The 12,871-nt window shown below is 40.6% G+C and overlaps 1 protein-coding gene across 2 annotated transcripts in view; it reads right to left on the bottom strand.

Annotated features, from left to right (window-relative positions):
- The window catches only part of KCMF1 (potassium channel modulatory factor 1), a 56,216-nt gene that overhangs the window by 39,565 nt on the left and 3,780 nt on the right, over nucleotides 1–12,871 (bottom strand). The window contains exon 1 of one of the 2 annotated variants that reach the window (XM_080372061.1): nucleotides 7,432–7,521. The exons of the other annotated variant lie outside the window; for it this stretch is intronic. The gene's annotated coding sequence lies outside the window, so the exon portion shown is untranslated. Of the gene's footprint in view, nucleotides 1–7,431; nucleotides 7,522–12,871 lie in introns of those variants that run through there. 2 annotated transcript variants of the gene reach the window in all.

Here is a 12,871-nt window from a genome sequence, read left to right as displayed (position 1 = left end):
TATTTTAAGGATAGGAAAAAAAACAACTGTACAAACAAATCTGATAAATCTTCATTGAAAGAAGTTTTTAAACAATCTGCCTGGGGGGGGGGGGGGGGGGGGGGGAGAAAAAAAGAAAGCTATAATATAAAGATACTACTGAAAAAAACTAGATAATGAAGGTGGTGAAGGTGGATACACCAGATATATTTTCACTGGTTTACCTTAATTTCCGCATCTTGGAAGCACAGTCATAGGGCATTCAAAACACTGAAAATGACAAGTTTTTCTTTAAGTTTTCAGTAGTTTTCACCCACTAAACTACTGAGCTATTTCAAGTTCTCAGATGTTCATGAGCAAAACCACTCATTGTCATACTTGCATCTTCCATAGCTATACCTTCTTTAAACACATAAACATTTTTTAACGCTGCCTCACTGCACACTGTGTTGGATTCTAAAGTTTTATTTAGGAATGCATGTAAAAAATGCAACCAGTTTTACCCCCCAAATAGCACAGCCTTCTACTCTGCAGATACCCAGCCTCAGTTATGGGTGAGCATGAAACTATCCATTTACCTTGGCAGTCTCCAAGGTGGTGTCACTGGGGAGCAGGGATGAAGAGAAACCTTCAACCTGTTCGGCAGAACAGAATGTCCACATTTCTAGTACAGCTTTAAGCCAAATGCTATTTTAACAGGTTTTCTGAGCTCTCTATTGACTGTTAAAACACACCAGCTCCTATGGGAAACAGCATTAACCGCTGTCCCTCCTGTTGCCTTCACAGGCGCGCGGTGACCTGGTTCAGGAACGGCACGGCGGCCAACCCCTGGCCGCACAGTCCATCAGCTCACAGACACCAATGTGGTGGATGGCGAATGGCGTTTATTGCTGAGCGGGGCGACACTATATAGCCTAGGTTTACAGTGTCACTTCCGTCTGCTTACATCATAAGCTAAAAGCTGTTGGCTACCTGGAGGGGGGCCCTATGTTTCTGTACAGCGCGACATCTTCCAGCCGCCAGGCCCTACCTAGCAACATTTCCCCTCTCCCTATGCTTAACTAAACAGGCTAAAATAGTAAAAATATTTCTAAAAAAAGAGTACAATTGCACACTGAGCAATTGGCACTTGGGAAGCGACTGGGGGTAATGGAGCGTAGCTTGGGATACCTGGGGAGAGCCAGGGAGAATCGGGGGAAATACTGATCAAGTACATTTTTAAAGCAGTTGTTGGTGTTCTACAAACATGATGTTGACCTTTTCTAGCTGGCTCTTGACAAAGGACACGAGCCTGTTTAATATACAGGGTCCGAAGATCAGTGTCAGCAGGATTATTGCAATCGGCCCTACCAAGGTGGGTATCAGGGTGGTTAGCCACGGTGATTGGTTAAACCATGATTCAAACCACCCTTGTTGGGCTTCCCTGTCTCTTTTTCTTCAAGCGCCACGTTGGGTGCCAATTGCTGTTGCGCTTTTTACTTCCTGTTTTTTAATAAAAAACAGTCCCCCCTTATCTGTGCCGGGTTGCCAGTATCTAATGCCCCAAGTTTTGCCGATGGTCCATCCCAGGTCATTTTCATTGGTTACGTTTAAGAAAATATATTGGCAGTCACGTTTCCCGCAGCATACTGTCCCTCCCAACCCGTTTGGTCTCCTAGGGGTGCAGCCTGTTGGACCCCAACTGGTCTTAAGAAACGGGTCTGGTTTCGCTACCTTCCAGCCAGATGCGATGGTTTCACGGCCCCAGCGAGAACAGTAATACTGATAAGGGACGTTACAGTAAGATTTGCCGGGGTTAGAGCTGGGACACATACAATACATTACAGTGTTCAAACAGGGGGTTGAGAGGATTAGGTCACAGAGATATACTTGGAAACTAGGGGGTCCCGGGGTAACAATCTTCCGTAGTATCTTCTGGTCCTCCCATCTCGCCAGTACCCATTCCCACGGCTGATGTTCATACAAGCCGCTAGACGGCTTTATGAACCCCAAAACTGAAATCACACAAAAACATCGCAGCCCCGCCCTGCAGGGGCTGTTTCGCCGTTGTCTGGACTCCGCCGGTGCAGAGCTCTCAGATGCGGACAGGCCGCTTGCTGACTCGTTGTCTTCTCTTGTCACCAGGGTATACGGATTACGGGGGTGTCCAATGATCCGGTCCTGCAGACAAAAACTCACAGTTTTCATTAGTTTTATTCTGAAGGTCTGGCTTGATAGACTTAAGTGGACACCATTTGATTCTGTTATCTTTTCTGACTGCGGCATACCCTCGCCCTGTCAGAACTAATTTCCACCCTTGTTCCCATTCTCCTAGCTCATTTCTGATCATGACCGACGGGCCTTCTTCTAGCGCTCAAGTGGCCCAGTGCTTCTGGGCAGGGCTATTCACCTCATCTCCCCTGGGGAACTGGTTTAAAGCTAATAGGGCTGCCGCTAATAAGCGTGCCTGGTCCCCTGAGGGAATGACATTGGTAAAACCTTCTGTTTTTGCTAATACCTCTAATTTAGATGTCAGAGTTTGATTTGCCCGTTTGACTATGGCTTGTCCTGTACTATTATATGGGATGCCGTGTATTAGAGTAATACCCCATTTCAGGGCGAATGCCTGGACTGATTTAGACACAAAATTCGGACCATTGTCCGTTTTGATCTGATTAGGGATGCCATGCCACACCATGGCTGTTAGCCAATGTTGGATGGTTGCTTTAGCGTCGGTCTTAAGGTGTTGTGTCGCTACGATCACCCCGCTATATGTGTCTACAGTTACTGCTAGCCATGCTCGAGGTTTTAACAATTGGCAGAGCGTAAAATCTGTCTGCCACACCTCGGAGGCTTTAAGACCTCTGGGGTTGACTCCACTAGACCACAATGGTGCTTTTTGACAGTGGGGACATGTAGCTACTATATGGTTCGCGTCAGTGGCCGAGATCCCACATCTCTTTGCTAACGCTTTAGCTCCAATGTGGAGGGACTCATGTAATTGGCGGGCATCTTTCAGTGTCCACAACCCTTTTGCAGCGGCATCTGCTTTGTCGTTGCCGATTTGGAAGAACCCTTTGATTGGGTTATGGCTGTTGACATGGATAACCGATATAGTGCCCTTTCAGGAAAAAAGTGCTTCTTCCAGCATCAGAGCTATTGTGGATGTTGACACGCCGGGCCCTGACATGGCTAAGCAAAGCTTGGCCACAAACATTGAATCAGTTACTATGTTGAGATGTTCTGTCGGGAACAGTCTGCATGCCAGCACTACAGCTGTTGCTTCCAGCTGTTGGACGGAGATCGCACGATCGGTCATTTTGACACGGTGCCATTCTCCTCCCGATTGCCATACTGCTGCCGCGGTTGAGGTCGCTGAGGATGCACCTGTGAAGACCATTGGTCCCTGTTGGGGCCGGTCCATGATTTTCCGTGGGAGGTCGACGTCGACAATAGCTAGCATTTGAGTCCAGGGGGGCTTTGTGGCATACGGGACTTCTCCCCCAAATCCAACGAGGGCTATAGCCAGATATTCTGACATTGCCACTGATTGTGTTGGGAACTGTTTGCGAAAGGGCAGGTATATTCTGGCTGGTTCAATGCCCAGATGTCTTAGGGCGAGTTTTCTGCCTTTCATGATGAGGTTACCGAGGCACTCGACTCCTGGAGAGAAAGCACGTGACGTTTTCCCCAGGACTATCCATTGTATTGGCTGAGTTTTTTCAGGAAGGCCTTGGGCCAGCGCTCCTACTCCCGCCCCTTCCGTGAAATGCACATACAGATCAAGTGGTATAGTCGGGTTCCACCTGGCGAGCGTGTTTGATGACACCTGTTGTTCGATAAAGTTCGATAAAGACTCTTCTGCATGTGCTAGAGCTGGCAGCTACCTTACTTCACTGCTACACCTCTCACAGCAATGAAACTCAGAAGCAATTTAGCACTTCTCACCTTCCTAAAGCTTACAATTCTACACTCATTTTTGAGGAACAAAGAGGTATGACACTGCACCTGAAATAATGTCCACATAAAATATATTTTACAGATAAGTTTTGAAGCTTTTTATTTGCAGACATCTTTCAGTGCAAGTAACATACCCATATACAGCAACTGGGAGCCTATGGTACAGCCAAGAGTGAGTCCATTTTTCTTGTGTACAATTAGAAGACTCCTTACCATTGTTGCAGGAGGAAAACAAAAGGATTCACAACCCTGTTACTTACAACTTCTTTAGTCTTCTTTAACCTTGTGATCTGCTTTGCCTTGAATACAGCTAATCAGATCATTCAAAGTACTTCCTCGGCAGTTTCTCACTTCTGAGACATTTCTCAGAGTTCCAGCAGCTTCTCAAGAGTTCCTGGATTAACTGGAAAAAGCTACAGTATGGACCTTTACAATAGTTACACGCTGCCAAGACTTCCAAATGCTTAGCAGTATGAAAGAACATGAAGGCAGTGTCACCTTACAGATTAGGGACATTTAATGCCATGTCATAACGTACAAGAAAAGTGTCTGCTTTCTTCAAAAGCATTAATTTGTGAATAAGGACATTAAAAGAAAGGAAAAATATGTTTGGAAGAAGCTCAACACAAAACTTAAATACTGTTTGTAGTGCTTGCATTATCAGCTGCTGACATGAAATATTTGCTCTGAAAAAAATCCATCACAGTATTCCTCAAAACTAGGGTCTGGATCCTGCACCTCAATCAATTATCACCCCAAAGCACTTTATTCTTGGCTAGATAACTGTATTCTGGCATGTAATTCTCAACAATCTACTCCTTCAGCTTTCTGATCACTCTCCTTGAATTCCTAACGCTTCCAGGAACAAAAATTAACTGACCTTTGAGGTACAATGAGAATGACACCTACAAGTAACTGGCTTAAATATTTCAGAGCTGGATAGCATCATAACAAAAGTAAAAAACAGAGCCAAAACCTATTAAAATCATCCATTTATATTATTTTTCTAACATGGTATCATCAGCTAACCTTGAGAAATTCCATCCTGCTGGTAACTCTGCTTCTAAATAAAATTCAGACAGCAGATTGGAACAACACAACGTTATCAATTAGCAACCTCTACCACTACAAATTTGAGTAGTAACAGTCAATTATTCTAAGGAACCTTTACTTACAAAGTCAAGGTTACATTCTAAGGAATCTTCACTTACAAAGCCATTCTTCTATAGCAAAATCTCAAGCTTTTTTCTCAGCTCTTCACAAAAGTCTTCCAGCATAAGGAATACTTGGCATGCTGTCAGATTCTGCCTGACAATTCACAGGCCTTAGGCCAAAACAACCTGGGAGAAGATCCTTGCAGATCACAGAATCCATTCTTTCTGCATTCAGGAGGGCAGAAAGGTTTATTCATCTTTGCTATTTTCCAATACTGAAGATAACCAAGAGCTTCAAAATGCACTCAACCTCTTCTTGAGACAAGACACCGCACAGTTTCTACTCAGTCTTCTTAAATTTGTAAGGTATCCAATTAATGTAACTAAGAAGTATAAACAATGAAAATGGTCATGGTTTACAACAGAAGTAACCAATTTCATGTGTACAGTCAAGAGATCAAACTATACTTACTGACATTTTCATCTTCCCAGAACAGTACAAACTGTAGCAGGGGACAGGTATGGAATTAAGATCACCTGAGGGATCTTACTCACATCTAGACCGAAAAAAGTTTCATCATGACTTATAAAGCTCTGTATTCTGTATGGCTTTCTTTTGCAAAGCTTAGGTGTCTTTCTTCAAGGGCACCCTGAATTCTCTTTGCCAATCTTACCTCATTTTCCACAACTAGGTTTAGGGAGGGAGTCTACTCTGACCATGGGAAAAATAATACAATCATTCAGGCACTGAAGTTAGTGGTCTTACCTTTGGAAAGTACAGAGACAGTCAAAAGAAACTTTGGAAGCAACGGTGGTAGAACTATGTCTGTCCAGTTGTGACCTATGTTCCACCACCATTACTCTTAGTGAAGCTGTCGCACAGACCTGATTTCACCAGTGAATCACAAGACGCTTCTCACTACAGAAACTTCCCACTTGCAAAGACAACCCACACCTCAAGTTGTATACCGATGCACACATAATACCATGTTTAGTGTACAGGTTTGTGTTAGGCACATCTCATTGTTACTGCCTATATTAAAAGCATATGCAAATATCTGCAATAATTAAAACATATACTTGTTGAACTGAAAGTGAGGTGATGGTATCGTTAGCACAGATAAACCTTTGTGCCCAAGCCACAGATTTCTTCAGGGTAAATTTTATGTTACATATTACAGAAGAAATTCCACCAACAAAGGTTTCTAGTCAGATTCCCAGCAGTTTCAAATTCATTCCGCTGATTTCTAAGCACATACAGCTGACACACAAGTAAAGCAAAAAAATACCAGGAAAACTGAACATTGCTTCTTACTAGAATGATTTATTTGGAAGACAGAAGTTACTGACAATCATGCAAGAAGTCCTTACATGACTATATCCTAACACATTTCTGACCTTGAAATTCTTGGTATGATCTATTGCTGCTGGAGCTAGGATACTTGAGATAGGTATCCAGAGAATATCACCTGTTTAACAGCTCTCCAGCCAGCCACATCCAGGATGGCCCCATTCAGCCTCCAAGTAATGCTAATGTTCTAGGCACGTGCCCAGGTGTTTACTTACAGAAGCTGCCATGAAGTTTCTGCCATACTATCAAGTATCTGCAGACCAACTCTGTTGCTTTGTAGAGGTGCAGAATTTGTTTATAAATAGGTTTAAAATAACAAGGCTAATATGAATATTCTCAAACCGCTTTATCCCATCTGTCACATAAATTTATGCTAATTTCTATACTGTTTGTACACAAAGACTTCACTCCAACCTTTCAATTTTTTAGGGTACGGTAAGTAATCAATAGCAATCACCTTCAGCCAAGAATACTGTCTGCTTTAGTATCAATAAGCTAAGAGAAACCAGACCTTAAATACCATTTACACTAGGAATCAACTGTTACTGAAGAGTTTTGTAAACAGTGACTCTTCTCAACAAATAAAGAATTCATCAGTCATAACGCAGACCAGCAAGATTTTCACTAGTAAAGCCACCTCATCTCATCTAAGAAACAAAATTCACAAACCCATCTCCATATAAAGTCAGAGAAACCACTGCCTAAAAACATTTTCAGCGATAGCCATTTTCTGAAATGAGTTAGTTGTGCTACCAAGAAACACTGGAGCTTTACTTTTTAAGGAGGCATAGAGAGGCAGCATTAAACTTCCATGGCACTGGAACTCAACATGGGTCTACAGCTTCCCCAGGTGTTTCTGAAAATTCCACCCTAGAGCACTCTAAGGAGAAAAGCAGGAGAGAGCCAGCACAGCAAAGGGAAAGAATAGCAATGACAAGGAACTAAGAGTGTGAAAGATAAGAGATTAAAGACAAAAAGAAGGAAAGCAAAGAAGATAATTTATCCTACCAGAGACAGCACCTCTTGTCAGTCAAGACAAGAAACATTGCCTCCCAAAAAGAATGTGGCACCAGGAAGTGGCAGAAGTGATGGGGGAAGACCAAATCTGACCTGAGGTAAGAAAAAAAAAAAAAAAAGGAGTTACTATTTTTTTAAAAAAAACTTTGTTGCTTCATCTTACTTTTGCAGTATGTCTTTTAAAAACCTGGGATTATATTTTTGTTCAAATTAATACCTTTCTTCAGCTGGATTCTGTCAAGTGATCCAAATCAAATGTGGAGTGGGATCAATAGCATTTTGATGAAAATGTGAAATTCTATAAAAATACTGAAATTAAAAGCAAATTTAAAATACTTTAGGGAAGCTGTATGAAGTGATAGCTGCAAACAGCATATGCCACTGAAATGTCCCAATGAGTCAAAAATTTGGAAGAATGGACTTGCATCTACAAGACTCACTGCAACAGAGTACAAGACTACTAATTCCTATCCATTGAAGACTTCCCCAGGCGCCTTCTGGCAAGACATAAAATCTCCATCTGATATCCCACGGGCAAATGGGAGAAACATCATGGTCTTCTGTGTCTGGGTTCCCTGCTTAATTGTAATAAAAAAGTTTTACTCAGGACCCCAACTGAAAATGGGGCAACTTTCAGAGAAAGTCTCCTAGAAGCTCCAAATAAAGGAATCATGATAGAAAGAACCAACACACTCATGAAATTCACTGCAAGGTGAAAAAAGGGCAATAAAAAGAAGAATTATTGCACAAAGACAAATCACAGACTAAGCCTAAAAAAATTATTTCAAGATTTTAACATATAAAAAGATTAAAATTCCATCAAACATATCCATCCCACACACACACACTCATTCAAAATACATTTTCAGAACAAACTGGGGGGTGGGGAAGGGGGTAAATTTTTCCAAATATGTCAGAGGTTCCAGTAACTTCTATCTATACTTAAAATTGAATTTCCAACTAGAACCAATGACTTCACATGCCAAAAATCAAGCCATCACCTACACACACCCTTGAAATACAATTTTAAAGACCTAGAGATGAAAAGCAGTTATGTGAGTGATAAAAATCATATCAAAACTGAAGGTATTTCTATGACAATGCTCCACAATTTTCACTTGGTACAGACCTCACATATCAACTTCACAGATGTCAATAAGCCAAAAAGATTTTTTAATAGCTCTAAACTGAAACCTTGGGTTTATACATATATTCTAAAACAGTGAAACTAAGAAGCTTGTTCTCTGTGCTCCACACTGAATTCAATATGGTCTTACTTCACGGCCATAACTACAAAACTGATTGTTAAAATGCCATGCAGACATAAAAATGTGGATACCCGTAAGGACTATATGTACAAAAAACCCCACAGGAGTTAAGTTCAAACCAGATGTTCAGGTGATGCTTCAGGAGAGGCGTAGGAACCAAATGGGACATAATATTTGAGATACTCAACAGCCATTTCAAATCTGAAATAATGAACAGGCCTGGAGAATAAAGTTTAAGACAAAATCCAAATCTTTAAATTTTAATCTGGGTACTAGGTAACCTCAAGAACCTTCAGTGAAAAAAAAAAAATCTCTACAGCATCACTACATACTGTATGAAAAAGCACTTGTTTTAATCACCCTCTTGAATTCACAAAATACATCTTGTATTCAGAAAGGGAGATTACAAACTCTTATGCAGATGATACCTTTCTTTCAGATTCCCTCTCTGTATCAGTGTGAGGTAAACACCTTTTTGATTTCCATCCATGCTGCTATTCTCCCTCACATGTGTCCCAAGTCACAAACAGCACTCTCTTTCAGTTCTCTGAACTCCATGTGCCCAGATTGCTCACAGTACCTTATAACACTGGTTCCGTATAGGTGAGCAACATTGCTGCCTACAGTTAAGCTTGTATACCTCTTATCCATTAGGACTCCATTTTCAGAACCTACAGCTACCAAATCCACTCATCTGTTCTAAAACCTGTAGAGGGAAGAATACATTGTGTGTGGAGGATTTAGCTCACGTGACTCCAAGAATAAAAAAAGCCAACATAACCAAACCAAACTCACAAGAAAACTCACAACCCTGCTCATATCAAAATACGTGTCTTAGTACCTACCAATCCATTACAAGAATCCATAGCAAATGCAATCTAACAATTGTATTTCTTCCTAGAAAAATACCACCTCACTCAGTGCACCTGGGCATATGGCATCCACTAAACAAAGACAAAACCCTATTTGTTTTATCATTACTCATCACTCTGAGCCTTCACGTATCACACTTCAAAAAATTTGCATTGAGTATTGATTTTCTCACTGCCTTTTCCCTGCAAGCATTTCTCCACACCATTTCAGTGCAGCAGAAATATCAATGTACTTTAACTGCAGTTCTAAGCGGTATCTTCCTTCTCTTGAAATAGAGGAATATCAAGGCATGTAAAGATCAAACCTGAAAGTTCACTGAACCCAGCTGCCCAATGTGAGATGCCAGAGGATGGATTTTTCAGAATCTTTTGATTTTCTGGAGGTGTGTTTTCAAAGCTTACCACTCAGTTACTACAGTTGCAGTCGTGAATGCTCAGATCCCCACAATCCCAAATCCAGACTTCATATGGACCAAACAGCTAACATCTACCTGTGAATTCTTGCCAAAGTGATTTGCCTAACAGTTCGCATGAACTCTGCAGCAGAGGACAGTAGGGTCGATTCAGCTTTCCACAATAAAACTCCATTGTCAACACCTTGATAATCCTTTCCGTCTGTAATGCCTCCACCTGCTTATTTGCTGTACGCTCCCAAACAGAGCTGTGGTCTAACATATAAAACCTCCTGCACTATCTGAAGGGGGCAGGGGTGTGAGTAGATAACATGCAGCTGTGTAATTACACAACGCAGATGCTCGAAGAAGTTTGAATTAGTGCTGTCTGTGCAACCAAATTCTGGCACATACCAATTCCTGAGTGCTGTTCTTCAAATCTGCTGCTGTGTCCAGCAGCTTCTTGAATGTAGTAACATTTTTTGTCTTAGTCACCATTCTGTTTTTGTATTTAACAGTAACTGAAGTAACAACAATAAAGAGGCAACTATGAACAGTGACACCCACAATTCTTCCTCAAATGTTATAAGTAATGTAAACATGCAATGGCATTTGAACAGCTTTCTTCTTTTTATTTAATGTGTACAAATGTTATTTGCCCAATACTACTCAAGCAACTTGCACGGCTCTCAAATTCCCCTGCATCCCTCCTTCTTGTCACCACTAGTTCAAACAAACATTTGGAAGTAAGAGTTACTTCACTATTGTCTTCTCTCTTCACCCTCACCCAATAAAGTTAAAAGTATCACAGTTCAGTTTCAGTATTTCTGCTTAGGATACTGGCTATCAACTTTTCACCATTGATCATTTAAATCTAAACTTTTTCTGCTGTTTCCCAAATAAAATTGGATCCATGGCATTCCTTCTTATCATAAACCTGAGAGAAAAAATGGTCCCTCTTTGTAAGTAATTTTGGAGAACCTTGTTGACTGACTCTGCAGGGACAACAGCATATTGGTTAACACAAGAGTATGATTCCTAAACCATCAGAGCCAGAAACCTTTTTTAAAACGAAAACCTAGTCTTGGCAGTTAAAATATCACTGATTTATCCAGCCCTTTTTATCATTAAATGATAATTCAGTTTCTCAATGAAAACAGTCTGATAATAAAGCAAATTACTGTGTTCCAATATTTCTAACCACATTTGCAGCAGTTTACATTTAACACTGACATTTTTTTGTGTCCTAAACTTAAGATTTCCCTAGTTAATTATCACACTAACTTGTTTTCAGATACTGCACTACACCTGTAATTATATGTGTTAACATGCTATCATAGAGTAAAACTAACAACAGTATGAAATACTTGACACAGACTGCTAGAAAATGCTTTGTCAGAGTCAAATGTTAGTGCAAATTCAAAGAACTTCACTGTTTTATGTTGCATGTACAACTTAATCTTGATTTATTTTCTACAAAACAGATTTAATTAGCAGCAACATATGAAATAATTTGTCATTATTCTGTATTGCAGAATAGCAAAATTTCGTGTTTGGAGAAGACATAAGCAAAATATTAAAATGCATCACAAGGCAGCAAATTATAACTGGTCTCACAGATGCATGCTTCATTATTAAATTCAATACTTCACCAACACAGTATCTTGAGTAGTTTGTATGAAAAGTATGTAGTCTTGTTACCTGAACTAGGAACTTTACACACAAAAACAGATTAATTCTGCATTTAGTGGCAATTCTATAACTGACACTACTTGAAATATTAAAAGTTAGGTATCACCTGCTGAGTGTTACTTGTCTTGACAGAAGTCTGTAGTACCTTTCTACAGCTCACGTATGACAGAGCTACTGCATAATTACAAGGGGCATAAACTGCTCTTGCTTTTAATTTTTTCAAAAAGCTTATTATGGATAAAATTTTACTTATGCTTTGTATTGTGATCATACAGAAAGCATCATTAACTTAGACTCCTTATCTGTTCCTTGTACAGCTAGAAGACTGCAGCTAACATTACTCTTGTATTAGCTGTTTTCAAGTGGTTGGTACACATTCAAGCGTAACACTAGGACTTCCTGGATTTCAAAGACCAAGTTCTGCGTATTTCTTTAAGATGTACTTGTCCAGCCTTCTAAATCAAGTGCTTATTTGTAATAAAGATCCCTATGCAAGACATTTATATATATACACACACAAAAAAAAAGAAGCACTGAGACTCCAGCTCCCTCAAATACTAGGAGCTTGAAGCCAGCAGCAAACATCTGGAAACTCCACATGGTCCTGACAGTCACCGCTCTCCCTTCCAAGCTTTGTTACTACAATCTATTCACAACTTTACCTCATGTGGGACTAGGATTAACTGCTGAGCTTTGCTGATTCATAACAAATGCTGACAAATGGGCATCATCAAAAGCAACCACCACTTGAATTGCTGCTGACTCTTTGAAGCTTAAAGAATACATCCCTTAGTGAAAGTAAGAAACGAAGTATGGAACTAGGGCTGGGAGTGGGGCACACAGCATGTGAGACCAAGAACCAAGTTGTGCCGGTGGTGTGGCACTGGATGCCTCCTGGACCTGCAGAGTATAAAAAACCTGAAGCCAGGCCCTTATATGACCAATAACGCTGCAGCAACCTAGTTTTGCAAAAGCTGCAAAAAATGATCTAATGGTATTTTCCTGGAAATTGTGATTCTCTCTTTCTGCTGTCCTGAGTAGTGTCTACTGCCATACAAGAGAATCATTGCCAGATGCATGTCCACAGAAAAAAAAAAGTCTGTAATATGCAAAATACCTTTCTACAGTACAAAAATATTACCTACCTGCTCCTTGTAGGCTGTCAAATATTACACCACCACATAATCAACAGAAGGGCTAACCCACA

Source organism: Falco punctatus (assembly GCF_963210335.1).
Source record: "Falco punctatus genome assembly, chromosome: Z".
Classification (NCBI taxonomy): Eukaryota; Metazoa; Chordata; class Aves; order Falconiformes; family Falconidae; genus Falco; species Falco punctatus.
This window is presented reverse-complemented; position numbering and strand designations above follow the sequence as displayed.